Below are 23,770 nucleotides of genomic sequence, written 5' to 3'. Positions count from 1 at the left end.
TTTCTTTATTATAGATGAATCCAGATGAAGAAAATTTCGATGATGACAATGTTGATGATGACATTGATGATATTCCACCACCACCGGGCGTCGGACGCGGAGGACGTAGACGTGCTTTACCCCGTCGCGTTGTTCGGAATCGATACTTGGAGGGTATGCCCAAGTCTCGAACTGTAGATGGTGTGAAAGAGGAGTACGACTCCTACAACGACGATGATGACCACGAGGATGAGAAAATTGCCGAAATTGCACTTCTAGCTCCTCAACATGAATTGTTGGTTGACCGGTATGATAGACTCATCATGCCATATACCGCCACAGAGTAAGTTAATTATTATTAAGAATTTGTGTTTAATAAATTAATTGGATATATATGATTATTATTCTTAACTAATATATATATATATATATATATTGTTTTAATTCATTTTTGTGCAGTTTGCAACCCCAAAATGCGGCGACGAAGGCAATCAATAATGCATTGAAATCCAAATTCCAAGCTTCATATCTCAACTGGACGGAGGTCAGGGCAGATGAACGTGGATATCAACAATTTTGGAATGGCTTCAGAGTACGTTTTTATTTATAATTACTTTTTTATTCAATCAATTTTGTTACTAAACATATATTTACTAATTTATTAACAATTTTTCTTTATTTTTCGTAGTCGCAAGTAACTTGGCTAAATAACCACACAGCGACTATTGAGGCTATATTCAACAAAAAAGCCACCAAGCGTCTGTCGACCTTACTTTTTGAAGCACGGAAAAAGGTTAAAAATGATCCTTCAAAACCACCACTCTGGCTCGCTCAGACAAGTTCACTATGTCCCTTATCCATCGACTACGAGGGATAAGCGAGGTTGGTGTGCCGCAATAACATCAAAACCAAGGGGTCTGATTGAAAAAACTGAGATAGATGAACGTGAAGATGAACCATATCAGGAAGATGAGATGTCCAATGTTGATGATGTCATTGCAGTTGAAACTTTTAATCAACTTTGTGTACAAGAAGAAGCCGAAGAAGTACCTTCTGATGGTGATGTTGATGAAGAGGACGTCGAAGCTAATGGTGATGATGAAGGCAGTGATGATGAAGATGTATCAGATTGGGATGACAATTAATTTTATAATATAGTTACTCGCGTTGTAATAATATTAATCGTTGTACTTGAATATTTGTTTTTGGTTGCATTTGTTTATCGTTTAATGATGATGAATTATAAAACAATATATATATATATATATATATATATATATATATATATATATATATATATATATATATATATATATATATATATATATATCCCACAGATACTTACAAGTATTCCTACAAGAAAAAACGTAGAAAAAATTATTCCAAGCCAAAATATAAGGATTATAATCCTAACTTTAGTAGAAAAAGAAAAGCTAAAAAGCTTGACATAACTTGCCACAAATGTGGAAAGGTCGGTCATTATGCCAATCAATGTAGGACTAAAAAAGCCCTAAATGAAATTGAGGATGAAGAACTTAGAAATCAGTTAGAAAAGGTTCTTCTTATTAATTCTAATTCTGAATCTGAAGCTGAGTCCTCTAACAATGAGGTTAGCTATAGCTCTTCTTCAGACACATCTGACAATAATGACTGTCAATGTAATGAACTAAGTTATTGGAAATCTATAGTAGAAATGAATGGTCTGAATGTTTTGACCAATGAACAGGATGAAGCTTTAAAAGCTTTAGAATCCATTTCAGATGATAATTTAAGAAGAAAGTTAATAGAAACTTTAATAAAGGATAGCTCTAGAGAGAAAACTCCCCTAGTTACAGAAGCCCCTTATCAGCTTAGCGAAGTCTTATCTAGGTTTCGTCAATCTAATGAACGAGAAACTCCTGTTTCTATAAATGATTTAAAAAGAGAAATAAATCTTTTAAAATCTGAAATTTCTTATATTAAGAAAAACAATGATGTTCTAGCTAAAAGAATTAGTTTATTAGAAAATTCTAATAAAATAGAAAATATTGTTTCTAGTAATGATAGTCCATCATCTAGCAATAGCTATCTCAGTCTTCTTGAAAGAGTTACATCGCAAAAATGGTTTGTTAAAATAACTCTTGTTATTAATAAAAGTTTTATTCTTGAAAATGAGGTTGCCCTAGTGGATAGTGGTGCAGACCTTAATTGTATTCAAGAAGGAATAATTCCGACAAAGTATTTTGTAAAAACCACTCAATCTTTAACTCAGGCAGGAGGAGATAAACTCCAAGTTAATTATAAATTATCTAATGCTTATATTTGTAACAAAAATATTTGTTTACCAACCCATTTTATACTAGTTAAAAATTTAACTCACAGGATTATATTAGGTACTCCCTTTTTGCATAACATTATGCCTATTATTAATATTGATCAAAAGGGAATTACTACTTTTATAAATGATCAAAAAATTACTTTTGAATTTATAACAGATCCTCAAACTAGGATGTTAAATGAAGTCAAAGATATCCTTTTGAAAAAAGAAAAACAATTATGTTTTTTAAAAGAAGAAATTAGTGTGCTTAATATTAATGAGCAACTTGAAACTTATGATATTAAAAGAAAAATTAAGTCTTTAGAACAGGAATTTACTACAGAAATCTGTAATGATCTCCCAAACGCTTTTTGGGATAGAAAGAAACATGTTGTTTCTTTACCTTATATAGATGACTTTAATGAAAGTCAGATCCCAACTAAAGCTAGGCCAGCCCAAATGAATAATGATTACCTAAATTTGTGTAAAAAAGAAATACAATCTCTTTTAGACAAAGGTCTAATTAGACACTCTAAGTCTCCTTGGAGTTGTACTGCTTTCTATGTTAATAAGGCAGCTGAAAAGGAACGAGGAGTTCCTAGATTAGTAATAAATTATAAACCTCTTAATAAGGTTTTAAAATGGATTAGGTATCCTATTCCTAATAAAAAAGATTTATTAGATAGATTAAGTGATGCTTTAATCTTCTCAAAATTTGATATGAAATCAGGATACTGGCAAATCCAGATAACTGAAAATGATAAATATAAAACAGCTTTTACTGTTCCATTTGGACAGTTTGAATGGAATGTACTTCCATTTGGATTAAAAAATGCTCCTTCTGAATTTCAGAAAATCATGAATGATATTTTTAATCCATATTCTGAATTCATAATAGTTTATATTGATGATGTTTTAGTATTTTCTAAAACAATTGAACAACATATAAAACATTTAAGAATATTTAAGAATGTTGTTAAAAACAATGGTTTAGTCTTATCGGCTACCAAGATGAAAATATTTCAAACTAAAGTTAGATTTCTGGGTCATATGATTGACCAAGGAACTATAATTCCTATAGAAAGAAGCATTGAATTTGCTTCCAAATTTCCTGATGTCATGTTAGACAAAACCCAATTACAGAGATTTTTAGGAAGTTTGAATTATATTTCAGATTATTACAAGAATTTATCCAGTGATACTGCAATTCTTTATAATAGGCTTAAAAATAAGCCTGACCCTTGGACAGATGCCCATACAAAGGCAGTCCAGAGAATTAAAACTAGGGTTAAATGCCTTCCTTGTTTATCTTTGGCAAATCCAAAGTTGTTTAAAATAGTAGAAACTGATGCTTCTAATATTGGCTATGGAGGAATATTAAAACAAGTCAATCCTGAAACTAATAAAGAAGTTTTGGTGAGATTCACCTCTGGTAAATGGAACCAGACTCAGTCAAAATATTCGACTATTAAGAAAGAAATGCTTTCCATTATTAAATGTATTTCAAAATTTCAAAGTGATTTATTAAATCAAAAATTTCTTTTAAGAATTGATTGTAGCTCTGCTAAATCAATCATTGAGAAGGATGTAAAGACCCTTGTAGCAAAACATATTTTTGCTAGTTGGCAGGCTCAATTATCTGCTTTTGAATTTGATATTCAATATATTAAAGGAGAAAATAATTCTCTTGCTGATTATTTAACCCGTGAATTTTTGCAGGGTAATGACAACCCCTTATAGGGGAAGAGGCCGAGGCCGTAATTCTGGTCGTGGCGGAAGAGGAGGTAACAATATGTTGCCTTACCAAGAACAGAATATTTCCCTAATAGGGGATTGGACTACAGTGGGAAAACTTAGGCAATTGCCTGCCCCACCCAAGAAAGAAGATCAATCTTCTTCATCTTCAAATAAGATAATATCTTACAAAGAGATAATGGTTAATGAACCAAAAGAACAGGTATCTGAATATTTTGAAAATCCTGTCACAGAAAAGATAATCCATATTGATGACGAAGATTTGTCATTAACCAGTATTGACGGATGGTCAATTAAAACAAGATATTTAGAATCCAGAGGATATGCTGGACTTTATGGCAAATCAAGGCCAAATTTAGAAATTTTGCTGACAGTTACTGAATCAGTAACTATAACACATTATTATCAGAATAATAATCCAGAAAGTTTCATAAACTTCAGTAAATGTCATATAAACAAAATCTTATTACCAAGAGAATGGGGTCTGAATCCAAATGGTGAAAAGGCAATAAAAATTGCTGAGGGTAAATATATTTACTTTAATTATTGGGATTATATCCAGGCTTTTACCCAAGCTTTTTATTACCAAAATCCGAAAAACAAACATTCTTGGTTTTTCTCGGTAAATCCAGAAATTGTGGAGAAACCCATGCCAAATTGGTTTTTTAATTGGTGGATCAAATTTGGTCCTTCTCTAGAAATCTTACCTAAGGAAGTAGGAGAATTATATACTCCGTGGTGTGACAATAGCTCTTTAATATCAAAGATAGCTTCCAATAAGCTAATTACAGGACAATGTCCCTGTTTATTCTTCATAAAATTTCAAATCCCATGGATATGGAGGTGGACAGTAACCATATCCAAAGATGAATTTAACATCCCCATTTTGGAAAGAAATTTCTTTTACAAATGGTGGACCAAGATGAGTTCTGAAGATATTCAGGATTTAATATCCAGGATAAAAATTGTTATTAATGAGGATAAAGCCACAAGTACCAAAGGCCATAGCAGCCAGGACTCTATGGCTAATTTGAAAGATTATTTTCAAAGGAAATATCCTAAAGAATCAGAAGAAGAAATCATGGTCAGAATTTTGGACCATATGAAAACCCAGTTTTTTAATGCTTTTCCCTCAACAGCAAAAGGAGATAATATGTCCACTTCTTCCCAAGGATCCGTTGGGCAAAATATGTTTGAAGGTTTAGCTGGGGAATCTCAGCCGGAGGATGAACCTACCCAGGAAGACTTCTGGGATGCCATGATCCAGTCAATAAGGACCAAGAAGGACAAGAACCAGTAAAAATAAATTAACTGGTCAATAAGTTAATCATAATTCAGCTGAACCTTGTTGTCGGCAAAACAAGACAAATAGGTCTTTATCAACTTTATTAAAGTTTAATATGTCAGTTGTCCGTTTGTAAATTATATTTTATGCTTTTTTGATGCTTTTTTGTATGATAGTGCGACAGATGTGACGATGGGGCCCATTGAGCACCCGGCATTATCCCACTATCCTTTGTTTATTTGGGTTGGACAGCTGTAGGTTAATGTTACCTTTTACCGGATCAAATAGTGATCCCTTATTTCCCTATATATAGAGGTCTTTGCCTCACTTGTAAATCATCGAATAACAACATCAGAAATAAAAATTATATACTTTCTTCTTAAAACCTTTTCCTACATTACACCCTGCTGCGACGGCACTGTAGCACTTCCGTCTTATTATAAAAACATTACATACTGTTGGTATCAGAGCCTTTATCATACTGAACGATTCAGGTATATCTTAATCTTTAAATTTACTAATTGTAATGACAATTAGTTGCTAAATTCCTGTTATGGCTTGACAACCTAGTAATTAGATCTGATGAAAAAATTAGTAAAATTTTGTTTACCAATCTTCTTTGTTCATTTTGAACTTGTCATATTTCTTAGTGTAAGGCTTGATCCCGTTTTTCCCCGGGGAAGGGGTTTGGTTGATCTTTTGCCTGTTTTTCCTAAGAACTATGTAACCTCTGAGATTTGAGACTTTGTCTGTCTATCCCTTCGGGTTGATAGTTAAACGCTTGTTGCGTTTGCTCAGAAGACTGAAGATTTGTTGAGAAAATTTTATTGGTAGTTTCATCAGACAAAGTTACTATCTTGCCAGCCATAACAATTCTTGTTTGTTTTATGGACGAAATTGAAGATTATGATAATAATCAAAATAATTCAATAAAAAATGAAGATTCAATAGAATATCCAAAGAATTTGGAAAAATTAAACAGATGGACTATTCCTTCTGTTCCGTCTAAACAAATTTATAAATTTGGAACTTTTGATTTATTATCTCGTTATGCTGTCAAAACAGTTGAAAGAACAATTCAAGTTACTGGTGATACTTATATATATATATTTGTCATGTATTTCTTAATTATATATATATATATATATATATATTTGTCATATATTTCTTTATTATAGATGAATCCAGATGAAGAAAATTTCGATGATGACAATGTTGATGATGACATTGATGATATTCCACCACCACCGGGCGTCGGACGCGGAGGACGTAGACGTGCTTTACCCCGTCGCGTTGTTCGGAATCGATACTTGGAGGGTATGCCCAAGTCTTGAACTGTAGATGGTGTGAAAGAGGAGTACGACTCCTACGACGACGATGATGACCACGAGGATGAGGAAATTGCCGAAATTGCACTTCTAGCTCCTCAACATGAATTGTTGGTTGACCGGTATGATAGACCCATCATCATGCCATATACCGCCACAGAGTAAGTTAATTATTATTAAGAATTTGTGTTTAATAAATTAATTGGATATATATGATTATTATTCTTAACTAATATATATATATATATATAAATTGTTTTAATTCATTTTTGTGCAGTTTGCAACCCCAAAATGCGGCGACGAAGGCAATCAATAATGCATTGAAATCCAAATTCCAAACTTCATATCTCAACTGGACGGAGGTCAGGGCAGATGAACGTGGATATCAACAATTTTGGAATGGCTTCAGAGTACGTTTTTATTTATAATTACTTTTTTATTCAATCAATTTTGTTACTAAACATATATTTACTAATTTATTAACAATTTTTCTTTATTTTTCGTAGTCGCAAGTAACTTGGCTAAATCACCACACAGCGACTATTAAGGCTATATTCAACAAAAAAGCCACCAAGCGTCTGTCGACCTTACTTTTTGAAGCACGGAAAAAGGTTAAAAAGGATCCTTCAAAACCACCACTCTGGCTCGCTGGTAATTCATACCCTCTGTTGTGCCAAAGATGGGAAGAGGAAGAGTATAAGGCAAAGTGTCAGAAGAACAAAAACAACAGAAATACTGATGAAGCCAATCGTGCATGCGTACACTCTGGAGGTTCGAAATCTGCCGGAACACTTCGCCTTGAGTTCATTCAACAATTTGGTCGTTCACCCACCTTTATGGAAATGAATGACCTGATGCACAAGTATGCAGAATCCGGTGAATGGACGGGGGCAAGGGCGCAAGAAGTTTCGGTAAGTATTTATATATATTATTATTTATTTCTTATAACATTATTTTTTTAAACATTATAATTATATTTAAATATTATAATTAATTAATTATAATTATTTTTTAATTTATTGTAGAGGTTGACGCAAATTTGGGCTGAAGAATACAATGCCAACCAACAAAGACTACCACCTCATAGGCGAGATAATGATGAGGTTCGTCGAAACAAGATGTCGTTGGCTTTTGTTAAGAATGCTGGTGGTGCGAATCGAGGTCGCAAATTCGCTGCTGGGTGTACATCTTCTTTATATGAAAGTGACCCAACTGGTTTGAGAGATGTCAGTTACACATCTTCATCTAGTATGAGTACAGGACGCTCTCGGCCAGCTCAAAGAGAGGAAACCGATGATGAGTATCTAGCGCAAATGAGGGCCACGTATCGAGAAGAATTTCGCGAAGAGTACGAAGCAACATTTGATCAGCGGGTGGACCAACGGGTTGAACTTCGTTTGCAGGAATACTTTGCGCAACAGAGGGCGGCGGGGGTTGGATCATCATCTCAGGGATCAGCACGACAAAATCAAAATGTCGGTGAACAAGAATATCGACCGGATTTGAATAGCATGGACAATTTGAATCAGCTGCCGGAGTACCGAGAGGGTGATCCAGTACTGAGTATGAGCATAGAGGATATGAGTCAAATGCTTAATGATCCAATTCATTTGCAATTTTTTGATCCTGTTGGGCAAACAAGTGGAAGCAGTAGTGGCGGAAGCGGTAGAAATAATCAACAAACTGCTTTCACCGAATACCATCGACAGAGATCATCAAATCCATATCAACAAGACTTCATAATCCCACATGACAACCTCAATCAACCCCAAGACAACTTCTTCCCGAATCAAGCCAACTTTGATCCCAATCAAGCCAGAAACTTCGTTCATAGGCCTGTGGCACGACCTCCGCGAGCGACACTCCCCCCATTCAGAATAAATGAGGGAGGTAGAGGCCGGGGCCAAGGAAGGCCGCGTGAGCCAACATACAGTGGCAAGGGGAAGCGACCACTAGATCAGCCGCCTGACCGACCTTGATGTGTAATTTTAATTATCTGTTGTTGATTTAATTATTTGTATAACATAACGACAATTTATTATGTTTAATTGTTTTCTTTTTATGATGGTATGTTTAATTATGCTTATGTTAAGTATTTATATATTATGCTTTTAATTAAATTTTAATATTTTTTTGTAAAAATAAAATTATATTTAATATTTTTTAATTATTTATTATGCAGTATATTTTTTTAAAAAAATTAAATTATTAAAACTAGAATTTAAAAAAAAAATTAATAATTTAATTATTTAAAAATCAATAATAATATTGATTTTTAAATAATTAAATTATTAAAAAAAAAATTAATTCGTTTAACATTACCGACGACTGCAGTCCGCCAGGAATTCACCCTCGAATTCCGTTATTGGCGGCTGCAGGCCGTCACAAATGAGGATGCCTTTTGAATTGACCGTTGGGCATTATTGGCGGCTCCAGGCCGTCAGTAACGTTATTGACGGTCCTGGGCCGCCAGTAAACAATACCGGCGAGCTAATTGCAGAGGGCCCATGGCCGTCAGTAATGCATGCAATTTTGACGAAATTTGTGCATTATTGAGGGCTTTTGGCCGCCAGTAATACCTTGTTTTCTTGTAGTGACATATATACAAGATTCTTACTTATGATTTAGTATTCACAATAAGTACACTATAAATTAACTAGAAAAAACTGAAAATCCAAATTGAGAACCACAATGCAGAGGAAATATAACAGCAAAAATTCAAACCCAATAATATAATCAAGTGGAAAATGATGCCTAAAAGATAAAATGTACAAAAGAGCAGTTACAATGAAAGGAAACAAGATCAACAAATACCTTCAATTGGTGCGGTTGAAACCTACAACAGCGAAGAAAGGAATAAGAGGTAGTTTGGTGGACTCAATAACCGTTCTAATTGAAAAAGGAAAAAAGAAGAGGTAACGAAAGAGAATAGAAGAGGAAGAATCAATAGTTTGGCTCGACCGGAGAGAAAAGATGCAGAGAAACACAAATTCAATAGATTTCATAGTTGTAGCAGCGGTTCCAATCTACCTACCATTTAAAAACGCACTGGAAAAAATGCTCCTTTTCAATCAATCCTATGAGGAAATGCAGAAAATTCTCATCCACCAAATTTCAAAGAACTTGAACCTATTACTTTGACCACTTCTTAATTTATATATCAAAGCATGTCAAGTTTCCTGTACAATGAAAACAAAGAGAAATCATAATATATCAACTAGAAATGGGAGTAAGTTAAATTAAATTCCGGTAACAGATGCATCATTATAGGGATTGAAAACATTATAAATTTAGCTTTTTTTACTTAAAATTGAAAATCATCACCTATAATGTAACCTACAAATTTATGGAGAAGATGCATTTGAGCAACCCTTTTTATACAAGAACCATTCCAACTGTTCAAACACAACAGCAAGATTAATAGATTTACACTTTTTCATGTGGCAAAGATGATCAACAATCTATGTATAAAATCACACAAAGATAGAACAACCTAATCTAATATATGGCAAGAAGATAATGTAAACATGGATTAAAATTTACAACTTCAATTTCTTCAATACATTCACAAACCACACAACAAGCAAGTGAGGGTGTTTCAAATTCTTAATCATCAAACAATTATCTTTAAAAAATGAATTACCTGAAATGAAGACACCTCAAAATAAACAATACTAAGCGATTGAAAACAAATAGATGATACCACACTAAAATCCAAAATCAAATAGTTTGCAACACCTGAAATTTAAGCAATTGAAAAATCAAGGAGGTGGTCCTTGTCAATTTGCAACATTGAACTGAAAGAAGGTTAAATTAATTGAAAAATCAAGAAACCAAAGGATCAGACAAGATTAGGGTTTCAAATCAAACCTGTGTATGAGGGCAGAAGCTCGTCAGTGAAGGGGTTGGCAAAAAGCTCCTTTGCGTGATAGTTTCTTTCTTTCTGTCAACGAAAGGCATCGAAGAAGGGGTGAGGGCGACAAATCTGGTGTTCGAGCGTGGTTGATAGAGGTGTTTTTTTTTTGTTACATGGTTGATAGAGGTGTTAATAACGAAGAGCAATTTAGGGTTTGAAGGAGAGAAAACGAATGATATATGGTTCGATTGTGAGGTGATGGGTCGAAACGAAGAACATAGACGACGAGATCGGTGGACCTTGACAAGGTAAGACGACATCAATGGAGGTTCGACGGAGATGAATTACTCTATGTTTATTTTTTAATTTTAATTTTGATATCAATTTGTTTTTTTTATTAACAATAATAAGATGTTTAAAAAAAAAAACAATAATAAGAGGGTCACAGGTTCGACACCCAACGACATCATATTTTTTATTTACTAATTTCACATATTATAGCGCTTAAATGAAAAACGCTATTGTAAGACATGATTTTAATAGCACTTTCTCAAAAATGCTATTATAGAGTATCAGTGTAGTTTCAAGAGCGGGTTTTTCAAAAGCGTTATTATAGGGCCTCCGTGTTAATCTTTTATAGCGCTTTTTAAATAAGCGCTATTAAATAGGCGCTATTAAAACTAATTTTTGTGGTAGTGTTAAGGTGGAACAAGAAGCTGAACAGAGAACCAAGCAGAAGCATGAAGCTCCTGCTAAGAAGATTAATGAAGAATCATATGGGGCTCAGAAGAGGAAATTGCAGCTAGATGATGATGCTGATTCTGAAGAGACTGATACAGATAGGCAAACCATTGCTGCTAAGCTACAGCAAAGAAGAAAAGCTCCTGCTATTAAAGGTAAATCTCTTAAGATCACATCTACTGATAAGGAATTAGGCTATACCAAACCCCTTCAAACCATTCACCCTGATTCATCTCAACCCATAAACATCTCTTCATCTGAAAACTCAGAAGAACAAAGTTGTTCAACTAATGAGCTGATCAAAAGAGGTAAGAAAAGGCTTTCCAAACTTACCTCCTCTGATAAGTCTCAACAGAAGGACAAACAAGTTATCTCTGATGACCCCCTCATTGAACTAGAGAAACATCTTAGCCCAGACACCCTAAACACACATACCTTCACCCATGAAACCACTAAACCACAAAAATCACCAGCTAAACCCCAATCACCAGAAAAACAACAACCTCTTACCTCCACACCATCCTCACCAGTTAAACCATCATCTGACCCACAACCAGATGAACCTAAACAAACCTCTCCCACCAAATCACCTGAACCCATATCTGAGCCTATGGACTCTAAACCAACCAAAACCCCAAGTGTTGAACATGAATCTCCTGTACGTGTTCACACTTGTGCTCCTCGTCCTCCACCTCTTACCATGGATGATCTTGTCATGCGTGCATCTGTCTTTGATGAAGCCTTTGCACACTTTGGCGAACCAAAGGTAGATGTAGTCTCCTACATCTCCAGAAAAGATCTTAGCTTCATTAAGTTTATCAAAACTCCTCCTGAACTACCCAAACCATATAATGTCCCTTACACTTATTCCAAAACCTCTGACCCTTCAGCTGACCCTTTTGATAGCCTATCAAATCAGTTTTACTGTGATCTTCTGAGGTTATCTGAGCTCAGGAATAAGTTCCTAGTCTTTCCCTATGATGTGGATGCTGAAATCTATGCTCTCAAGGCCAAGCTGAGTGATCTTCTGAAGTGATTGGTCAAGAGATTAAGAATGAGATTGGACAAAGGGGAATGGAAGCTGTCAGACTTATGATGGATGTTGTAGAACGAGCCAGTCAAAAGAGATTGACTTTTCTCAGTCATGCAGAACTTGAGTCTACAAGGTCTGAAGCTGAAGCTGCCAGAAAGGCTGAGGATGACATGCTTCTTCAAGCTCTTAAGGGTTGCAGGATGGAATCTGAATTGTTCAATAGATTAGAGGCACAGCGCATTGAAACAAAGAGGCTAGCTCAAGAGACGGTTTTGCTGATTGAGTATCCAGAGGATGTTGGTTCTACTTCTGACAAAGGCAAAGCACCTATGGATTCAGATGTGGATGATAAGCTCAAAGTTCTAGAGGAAGCTATTAGAGCTCAAAGGTCTGACCATCAAGTTCTTGCTAGCAAAGAGGACTCTTTGGACTCTAAAGTGGATGGTCTTCATGCAAAATTTGACCAAATTCTTGCTCTCCTCTCCACCTCTAAACCCTAGGGCTCTATGTTTTTGCACTGTTTTTGATTTGTTTATGTTACTTTATTTTGATGTTGCACTTTCAAAACATTGGTTTCTTTATTTAAGTTCTCGTTTAATATTGGTTTTGCATGTTCTTGATTGTTTATTTTTTTACGCAAACGAAAACTCAACAAGTATCTAAAGGAGCAGATAAAGAAAATCAAGAAGTTGAAAACTCAAACTTTTTATTAAAATTGGCTGAAAGCCTTGATTACATTTGCAACAGAAAAAGAAAACCTAAGTTTCTACTCTGATGAAATCTCAGATTCTTCAGGTTCTGAAGATTTTCTCTCATATTCATCTGAGGAGATTTCAATTGGGTCTTCTTCTTCTTCTTCCTCCTCAGGAACATACGTTGCAAGGTATTCAGCGTAATCAGCATCAATCTCATCCTCTTCAGACTCTGATTCAGATGAGATGATGATAATTTCAGCTTCCTGTTTTTTCTTCTCTTGTTTCTCCTGCTGCTTGTTGTCTCGTTCTTTTTCTTCTTCTTTCTTTCGACGGAATTCTGCGATTCTCATGCTAAACCTTTTCATCCTTCTTTGGTTTGATATTATTTGCTTAGTTTGTTTATTTGTGAGTGACAATGACATCGCGTAATGTATTTATAGCATATTTGGCGCGTTGGTTTTATCTCTAAAATTAATTTCTTTTCGTAACAACCAATCTTTACCCTTGACTGTCTTGGAATTTTACATCTTTGACTTTTTTACTATTACTTTTTGATAATGACAAAAGGGGGAGTAGTTACGCATTAATTGAGATAGTTAGGCATTAATTGATATGTGTCAAAAACCTGAAACCACGCTTAAAGTTGTTAATAAAGTTTGTTACAATTATTTGTTTTAAATAACTTATGTGGAGACTAAGTGTTTTACAACTGAAAATAAATTTCATATGTAAGAATAAGTTAAGAGTGCAATCCAAACTTAACCTTATGTGACTTAGGGGGAGAGCTTGCAAACCTCTCGTTCTGAAGAAAGATATGGAATTTTATTTCACTATAAAAACAACTTAATCTTATACTAAATTAAAATATCATGGATAATACTTAAAGCTAAGACTTTATGGAGTATCAATCTTAGGGGGAGCTTGCAAAACTCACAAACCCAAGAGAAACATGATAAGTTAATTTAACAACAATTGTCAATTAATACTTATGTTTGTCATCATCAAAAAGGGGGAGATTGTTGGAACAAAATTGATTTAAAAATTGTTGCCCCTAAATCTATTAAGGTTTTGATGATAACAAAGTATTAAATATACAATTGGAGATACTAAAAATTTATTTTAAGTGTGCAGAACTTAGATACAGGCAAGCTCTGAAGACAACTCAGAAGTTAACTCTCAGAGTCTCTCAAGAATCTCAGAGAATAAGAATCTTCAGAAGTTACATGTATCAGAGGATGAAGACCTCAGAACTTGTCAACTCAGAAGTTAATCAAACTCTGATGTTATCTTGGATTGTGTGAAGATTCGTATTTGAAGGTCAACTCTCTTACCAATGAAGAAAAGGACCTCTCAACCTTGATCAGAACAGCTACTTACATTTTGTCTGTCCATAAGGGAGAACGTGACTTGTCTGACTTCTTAGCTGAATAAGGAAAGTCTTCTCTGCAGATGGTCAAAGTTACTGAAACTCTTACTTAGTTTTAGTAACATCCAAACTGCATCAAGACAGATGCATGAAGACAAAAGGTTATCTCCATCAACGGTCATTTTGTAACGACTCTTTCTCAGTAATATATATACTAGAAGAAGTGAATTGCAATATATAAAAACACGCACGAACAATTCCTCATTCACGTATACAAGCTCTCAACCTCTGAACCGAGAATTTCACTCTTAGTCTAAATACTCTGAAGTCTTTGTGTACTCATTGTATTTTATCTTAAAGGTTCTCTTAAGAGTATTTCTATTACAATCATTGAACTTTATTTACTTTTGTAAGTTTGAGAAGTCTATTGTTGTGTGCTTGAGCATTGTGGTGAAGTCTCTTGCTGTGTGCTTGAGCAATTGTAATCTTGTGTGATTATAGTGAAATCCCTTGGAAGTGCAAGGGGACTGGACTACTCTCGTTTTGTGAGAGGAACCAGTATAAATCTGTTGTGTGCTTTTCTCTCTCTGATCTTGGTTATTGTTATTGCTCTTATCCGTTGCGAGCTTAGTTAAGTTAAGAACTTTGAAAAAGTTTTAACTTACCTAAAACACAATTCAACCCCCCCTTATTGTGTTTTCACACCTTCAACAATCACTTAAAAATGAGTCACAATAAGTCAATGGGACTGATATTTTTGTTTGTTACTGATCAATTAGTTAAGTTTAATTTAATTATTTAATCTATATTTTATAATTTATTATAAAAATCATGCATGACGCAAATATTTGTGAATAACAAATTTATTAAAACTAGCAGGCCAGTCCGCGCCTGTCTGTGTCTAACGTACCCAAAAAAATATATATGTCTTATATTATGGTTAGTTTGTTAATAAAAGATTTTTCCTGCTAAAAAAAAGGTGTTTTATGTTATGGTGAGTTTGTTAATAAAAGATTTTTGTTGCTACTAAAAAAAAGCAAGAGTAATGTTGGTATTATGAAAAGTCTACACCAAAACACATGTATTCTCTTTATATATAGTATAGAATAGATATAGATGAAAAAACCATAAAAAAAAAAATAAAAAAAAAAGAAGAGATGAAGTTAAGGGCAATTATGAAATAATTAAAAAGCCATAAAGGAAGTTAAGGGCAAAATGGACAAAAAAAAGTCAGTCCAAACTCATTTATTCCCTTTATATATTGTTATAGATTAATGCTTCTAGTGTGTCGAAATAAAAATGAAAACAAATATAATACATTTACTATAATTTTTTCAAACTGAAAATTTATTTTAAGTTGTTTCTGTAAAAATAAGTTTTTTTTTTATTAATTTATAAAAGCGTACAGTTCATTTTAATTTTTAATCAAAAATATAATTTTTTCTTCAAAAACAAATTACGTAAAAAAAAATAACTATGTTGGTTAATAAAAATATAAATTTTTTGTTGTTGATCAGAAAGTAATCAATATTTTTCTTACACTTGCATAGCAATAATAATAATAATAATAATAATAATATTGTTGTCAATGAGATTCGAACAAAAGACCTAATATGATTAAATTTCAGTCTATGTAAAAGCTTGAATACGACTCTCTCAGTCTATATAATAAGTTTATAGGGTCAAATTTATAGGGTTAAATATACTGCATTTAAATAATATATAAATATAAATATTAACATATAAGATCTTGTTCAATTTGTTTTGAGAGTATTTTCAAAATATCAATTTTTTAAATTTTTTTTACTAATAAACAATTGAAGATATTAGTGATCAAAATTGTGCATTGACGTACGTGCAGTGGTCAAACAGAGTCTTATAATTAGGAATGGAGGTAGTAGTATTAATAAATTATTTAAATGGTTTACGTAAATTTTTAGTCCCAAAAATAAAATATGATATTATCGTCCTCTCAAAAAAATTTCGTTTCGTTTTGTCTCTAATGACATTTATGTGCATGTTACGACTCCTTTATGTTAAAGGCACATGTCTAAATTATTTTCATTAGAGATAAAAGAATAAAATAGAAAATTTTTGAAGGGCGAAAACTTATTTTTATTTTTTGAGGCTAAAATTAATATTCTTTATTTTTTATAGACGAAAATTTTATTTTAACGAATTATTATATTTATATGCATTTTTTTTATCACTATGCAAAAGAAAAAGAGAAAAACTGCTTCTTTTTATCCAAAAATAATTTTAAAGAATGAATAAAATTTACAAACTAAAACATGTTTACACATGTAACGAAAAAAAAACACGTTTACACAATATCACTTTTTTTTTTCATTATAAAATAATTAAATATGTTTTTACTACATACATTTTGGCGAACTTCTAAAAATAGCCTTATATTTTTTTATTATAATTTTTTGTCTTTAATGTTTTTATCGTTTCGAACACTGGTCTTCACTGTAAAATTTTGTTTGACTGAATAGACAAAAAATGACATATAGATGCCACATACCCTAAATTAATGCTTAGTTTCTACTCGTTCACGTTATTAAATCAACTAGAACATCGACCCGTGCGGTGCATGGGTCTGATTAGCTGCAAGATATATAATGATTAAATAAGATATGATAATTCCAATAATGTAAGGTATATGAATAAAGTTGAGTAACATTAAACGATAGTTCAACAATAATTTTGGATAAATATTCATACAAAGAAAATTAGGTTATATTACGAAAGACTTCCTTATAGACCACATTCGAAGTTTTAGTCGTATCTTCACCGTCGTCATCAATGATCAATATTTTTAATTTTTTTCTAGAAGTAACTCTTGAAATTGAAGCATACAACTGACCATGTGAAAACACTGACGACGGAAGATATATCCCAACATGCTTTAAAGATTGTCCCTGACTCTTATTAATAGTCATCGCAAAAGAAATCATTATAGGAAATTGTCTCAGTTGAAATTTAAAAGGAATTCTCACGTCAGATGGTGTCAGAGAAAATCTAGGTATGAAAACCTGATCACCAATATTACTTCCTGAAATACTTTTTCCTTCATTCAAGAGCACGTTTTTCCAATCTCGTAATAATAAGTCTTGTTCCATTGCATAATACTAATTTTTGATTCAAATTCCTTAATAGCATAACTGGAACTCCAACTTTAAGTCTCAACTTTTGATTTGTAAGTCCCGACGTAGAAATCGTGTTCAAAAATTCGGGAGTATGAACATCATCCATTGTTTGACCGTCTACATTTTGTGTGAGTGGAGTATCATAACTCAAATATGTTTTTTCTTCACCAGGAATTAAATCCAACATATAATCATTTATTGTGTCGACTATTGAATTTTTAGGAGCTAGTATAGCTCTATTTTGGAAATACGTTATATCGTTCATGTTTTGTAAAAGTTGGGGATAGGTGCTTTCAATGATAGAAGCAAGAGGATCACCTGAATTTGGAATCAATAAATCTGATGGAATGTCAAGTTCTAAATCATCGTCGTTGTCATCTCTAATTTCTCCATCGCCAACACCCAAAACCCATTCAGAAAACAATATTCTTTGTTCAACGTCTGCACTCGAAGCACCACCGAGAAGCCTCATGTTTTTACTCAATGTTAAAACTTCACAAAAATTCCAAAGAACCGAAGAATTAATAGAAGCATGAACAACTTATGGCCTTGTACCTTTGGGTATTACTGGTAGAATTTGTTTAAAATCTCCGCCAAAAACAATAACTTTTCCACCGAAGGGAATGTGTTTATTTTTTTCATCAACTGACTTAAGAATATCTTTTAAAGTTCGATCAACAGTTTCGAAACAGTGTTTGTGCATCATTGGTGCTTCATCCCATATAATGAGCTTTGCTTTTTGTATTAATAGCGCCAAAGGGCTTTTAGGAACTATGGTACATGTTAAAAACTCGTCAACATTTAGAGGAATACAAAACTTTGAATGTGCTGTTCTACCTCCAGGTATAAGCAATGCAGCGATCCCACTTGAGGCAACTGTTAAAACTATCTCACCTTTTGAGCGTAATGCGGCTGACATGACCCTCCAGATAAATGTCTTCCCTGTACCACCATAACCATAAAGAAAAAACACACCAGGTTTGTTTTCGTTAACTCTTGTCATGATTGTGTCATATACTTTACGTTGCTCTGAAGTCATAGTTGACATCAGTCTAACATGTTCCTCAGCTAATGATTGTCTGTTATAATTCAATTCGTCGTGTATTAAACTATTTTGTATATCAGAAACTAATGATGTGTCTGCTCTACGCATTGGAGGATAATCCTTTAAACTCTCCCCACAACTACGTAACATCATCTCAATATTTGCTAGTGCATATTGTATCAATTGATCATCTGTTAATATTAAATCTGCAATGTTAAAATCAAAATAATGAGTATGAATTTATAACTACACGAAACCTATCCCTTAAAATTATACCAAATTGTCCTCTTCCGGTGTATACCGATGTAACCCAAGCCCCGATACGGTTGATATTGTAAAAATCTTTTAAAGCATATCAGTCATGCGTTAAATAAATATTATTGTTAATTTTTTCGACTAATACTTTAAATTGATTCGCGAACGGATCTACCAAAGTTGCGAAACGATAAATTTCGTGTCGAAAATCAGCAGAAAACATCTTCAGAAGCATCGATGCACCCTATAAAATCAATGAACAACAATAGAAATGTTAGGAAAAAATAAATTTGAGTTTTTTCCATTTAACAATGTTCTATGAAATGATGAATACTGCATATTATTTATTCCTGACTAAGTATCAATCTAAATATAATAGAAATCACTAACTAAATGCAAAATTGTGTCGTGTGTGAAAATCCTAATATCAATACTCGGTATCATAATTTTAATAGAAATAACATATAAAATTAAATTAAATATAAATAACTGAGAATTTTGGTGTAAAAAAAATCTATTAAAAAATTTGGAACTATACTAACTTCAGTTACGCAAAACTCAACGCAGTAGGTCCGATATCTAATTTGCAATATTTCATTAACCAACTTCTCTCGATCAGATAAATAAATGACTGGGATTCAAAGGACCTGTTTATATATATATATATATATAGTTAGCATAAAGTTTTAAAACAATATCGATTTCAAGAATAAAGATAATAAATCACAAAACAGAATGAAAGTTTATACACACCTCTGAGTAAATTAAGTCGAATTGTGGTGAAGTTGTTAACATGAGACATTGAATTGTGAAAGATGCTTTTTTTTTAATAGATTTCAATATTGTTGAAGGTGTTATAGTATGAGAATTATTCTCTAAATTTATGATCCGGTAGAAAAAAATCAATAATCAGGAAAGACATAAAAATATTTCGTGATGAATAATATAGTCAACAATAATTTTGATATGATATACTTTTAAAATTAATGGTATTTATCAATTATTGCACATAATTTTAATCACAATTGGTATACTTGTCATAGTGGTTGAAAATATTGTCTTTAATGTTTTTATCGTTTCGAACACTGGTCTTCACTGTAAAATTTTGTTTGACTGAATAGACAAAAAATGACATATAGATGCCACATACCCTAAATTAATGCTTAGTCTCTACTCGTTCACGTTATTAAATCAATATGCATGATATTTATGTAGCATTTTTCGTCTGCCCAATCAACCTAAATTTCACCGTAAAGGTTAATGTCAATGTGACTCGTGAAGACTATTTTTAGAAGTCCGACAAAATGTAGGACTGTTTTTATACGTGCCTAAATTTGGTGCCTATGAATATAGTGAGAATTAACACAAATTTATGATTTTTTTAATTAAAAACAAATTATGATTTAATAAAACAAATAAACATTTTTAATTAAAACAAATCCATGAATCTTCATCTTCTCCGGTGTCTTCAACCCAAAACCCCGACATATTCCAGAAAATAAAAATCTCAAATCTTTCGTTCACGACCATCACTTTATTGCCATTATGAATTTGTTTTTCATCAACCACAACACCACCTTTATATATATAACAATTAAACAAAAAATAGCAGCAACATATTAATCTCTCTTTTTGTTTTGCACCAACAATGAATTTCATTTTGACTTTCTTCTTCTTTTCTTTCTTTTGTGCAAAAAAAAACAAAAACCAAGCAAGGACCAAATCAAAAGGGCAATCCTTAAAATCCCTTGTTTAATCCCCCACTGTTTGGCTCAACTAGATCTAATTTCAACCTGAGTTTCAAGAGAGAAAAGATTTAAATATGATGGAATTTTTATTTGAGATTTTAATTTGAGTTTTTATCCGAAGAAGCTTTGAGGCGTGAGACAAAAATGGATGTGAGATCTTAAAAAGGGAGATGAAAGGGAGAGGTAATGAGAGTTATGATTAATGAAAGTGTATACAAATCCTGGTTTGGAGTACTATCTTATTATTGGAAAATTAAGTTGGGTGGTTGAGAATAGTTTTTGATTTTTTTTTTTTTTTGATAGACTATTTTTTTTTTTTATAGAGAATAGTTTTTGATTTTTGAATCCATGAAGTTTTTAATTTTCTGGGTTGTTTGATCTTTGATGAACATAAACTTGAAGGGATAAAGATGGTTGAATTTTTGGGAAAAATTAAAAGTTAAAAAGCAGATACTATTTAATTAAAAATAAATATTCCTGAATTATACGGTATATATCAAAAACCAATTCATGAATTATTTTAACTTTAAATATAGATGCCGATGAAAGGAGGAAGGAAGAAGAAATCTGATGTGAGAGGTTGCACAATAACATTGATGAACTTGCATAATTTAATGAGGGTAATGTTAACTTGTGCACCTAATGCACACGATAAGGACTAATAAATAATGATTGGTCCCATCTATTTTAAAGGGAAAATTAACTTCATGTTATGAATAATAATATGTAATGAATGTCCATTATTGTGTAGGTTTTCTTGTCCCCTAAATGTATCCTATAAATAGAATCTCTTTATTACAATGTAATGCACACCTTGAAGAGAATATACAAACTCTAATCTTTCTCTCTTCTTTCCTTCATCTCTATTCTTCTATATTCTTAGTTATGTTTAGATTAGTTTCATAACACGTTATCAGCACGATAGTCTCTCCTCTTTCAAGAAAGGTATAACAACTATGGGAAGTGATAATTTTATTTTTTGTATGATTTTTTATTCTATTTTTTATCGGATCATTTTATTCCTTCTCGTTTTTTTTATATTGATTCACAGTCTACGATCCAGAAGTATCGTGATAAAATTCTTTAAATATGAATCCTGAAGATTCATAGTTTGACAAAATTTTAAAATATGAATCCTACGATCCAGAAGTATCGTAGTGAAATTTTTGAATTATGAATCCTGAAGATTCATAGTGTGATGAACTTTTAAAATATGAATCCTGAAGATTCATAAGCCTCAATTTCTAGAAGTACCGCAAAATATTTTTAAAATATGAATCCCGAAGATTCATAGATATAATAATGAATCCCGAAAATTTATAGATATAAATAAAATGAATTGGATAAATAACTGATTTGATCTTATTATTCATTTAGAATTCCAAAAGAATTCAATATCTATATGCATCCCTGAAGGATTGCACCAATATATTTCTCATACTTTATAGTATATATTATACAGTTCCTGAAGAACTCAATGTTATATATGCATCCCTGAATGATTGCATAAAGAATTATTTTTACATTATAACGATATTATATCTTGAAGAACTTAAAAAAAAAAATAATCAAATTATTTTCTATATATGCATCCCTGAAGGATTGCTTAAAGAATGATTTTTACAATATAACGATATTATATAGTTCCTAAAGAACTTAAAAAAAAAATCATGGAATATTAACTCATATGTATTGTGATAGTTTTAAATTACTACAAGCGTATTTTATCTCTTTGCTTATACATAGAATTATATATAGAATTTTATGAAAATGAGATAAGAAGAACATGTGGTATAATTTGTTAGTCCCTAAAGAACTAAACCCTTTTTACGTTCTTATTTTAATTCAAATAAAGAGTGAATGAAAATACATTTACTATTTTGTAACCTCTTGGATCATATGATTTCATATTAAGATTACATTTATGAAAATATGAAGATTTTGTAACCTCTTGATTTTACCCTTTTATGTTCTTATTAAAATACATTTACTATTTTGTAACCTCTTGGATCATGTATGAAAACGTTTTCATCACTTTTAAGAGAATTAATTCCATTTTTTGTACATTAATTCCGATTTTTTGTTTGATAATATATCTTTAATTCTTTATTCTTTATTTTATTTTTACATGTACAATTATATATAGTCTTATGAATTCTAGAAGAATTCAACATTCAAGCATCCCTGAAGGATTGCTTAAATAATGATTTTTCTTGATCATTGTTTATGAAAATTATTTGTGATATAGTAGTTCCCGAAGAACTAAAGAAAAAAAAAAAACCTTAATGTTGAAGTATCTTTGAAGAATTGCTCAAAGAAAGAAGTTTGATATCAATGTTTGAAGAACTTAAAATCCAATATTAAAGCATTCTTGTAGTATCGCTCAATAAAAAATTGTAAAAATTGTGAATTTCTCCGGCCATTCTAAAAAGAGATTTGTTATTGAGTTCCTGAAGAACTAAATTCTTACGGCAGATTACAATCTATATGATCTATTTGATCTTGGTATAAGATGGACCAAAATTAAAGGAAATTAATAGAAGAATTGTTTATGTCTCTCGAATATGCTCCTGAAGTAGCAACTTTGAAAAGATAATTTCAAGAATATTTTGTATATCAATTGTTGCACATACATTGGATGAATATTATTGATATATTTAGCTCATGATTGAATGCATGGTTCATACGTTTTTTTTTCCCTCTCATAATAAAGATTATTCTCTTCAAATATAAATTGGTTTTAATTATTCGGTTACTTATTTAAATCAATTTATTGATTTTAATTTTAAAAATATTTTAATTGTTACTATCTTCTAATTTATTTATTTTATTTTGGTTACAATCTTCTAATTTCTAATTCTGCTGAAATCCACATAAACATTATTCTGTTATACTTTATTTTTACTCTTTTAATTCTCAAACAAATAAATTATTACTATTTTTTATTATGTTCTACCGAAAAGAATTTTTTTTGCTGAAACATATTTTTGTTAGCATGAAAGTATATATCTATATTACTATTCATAAAAAAAAAAACAATTGGAAGGAATTAAATCCTATGTTTTATAGTACAAAAATTATTGAAGCTCCAGAAGAGCAAATACATTGTTATATCGAGAAACAAAGTTACACTTTGCTAATGTATTGTATATTTTAAAGTCTTAAAGAAATTTAGTATATATGCTTGGAGGATATTCACATAAATAAATATCATATTGAAACAAGTAATGGAGGAG

At 31.9% G+C, this 23,770-nt stretch overlaps 2 long non-coding RNA genes and 1 pseudogene across 2 annotated transcripts; 1 reads left to right on the top strand and 2 right to left on the bottom strand.

Annotated features, from left to right (window-relative positions):
* The first annotated feature begins 241 nt into the window (after positions 1-241).
* LOC123909069 lies at positions 242-686 on the top strand. The gene is made up of 3 exons (XR_006809812.1): positions 242-322; positions 439-571; positions 668-686. It is a non-coding gene; the product is annotated as an uncharacterized LOC123909069 (long non-coding RNA).
* Positions 687-8,973: 8,287 nt separating this feature from the next.
* LOC123909067 lies at positions 8,974-10,857 on the bottom strand. The gene is made up of 5 exons (XR_006809810.1): positions 10,514-10,857; positions 10,287-10,381; positions 9,968-10,038; positions 9,678-9,822; positions 8,974-9,479 (listed from the first exon to the last, which is right to left on the bottom strand). It is a non-coding gene; the product is annotated as an uncharacterized LOC123909067 (long non-coding RNA).
* Positions 10,858-17,171: 6,314 nt separating this feature from the next.
* Positions 17,172-17,712, bottom strand: LOC123907311 (annotated as a pseudogene).
* Positions 17,713-23,770: the final 6,058 nt, after the last annotated feature.

Source organism: Trifolium pratense, linkage group LG2 (assembly GCF_020283565.1).
Source record: "Trifolium pratense cultivar HEN17-A07 linkage group LG2, ARS_RC_1.1, whole genome shotgun sequence".
Lineage (NCBI taxonomy): Eukaryota > Viridiplantae > Streptophyta > Magnoliopsida > Fabales > Fabaceae > Trifolium > Trifolium pratense.
Note: the sequence above shows the minus strand (reverse complement) of the source record. Positions and strands in the feature narration are given on the sequence as shown.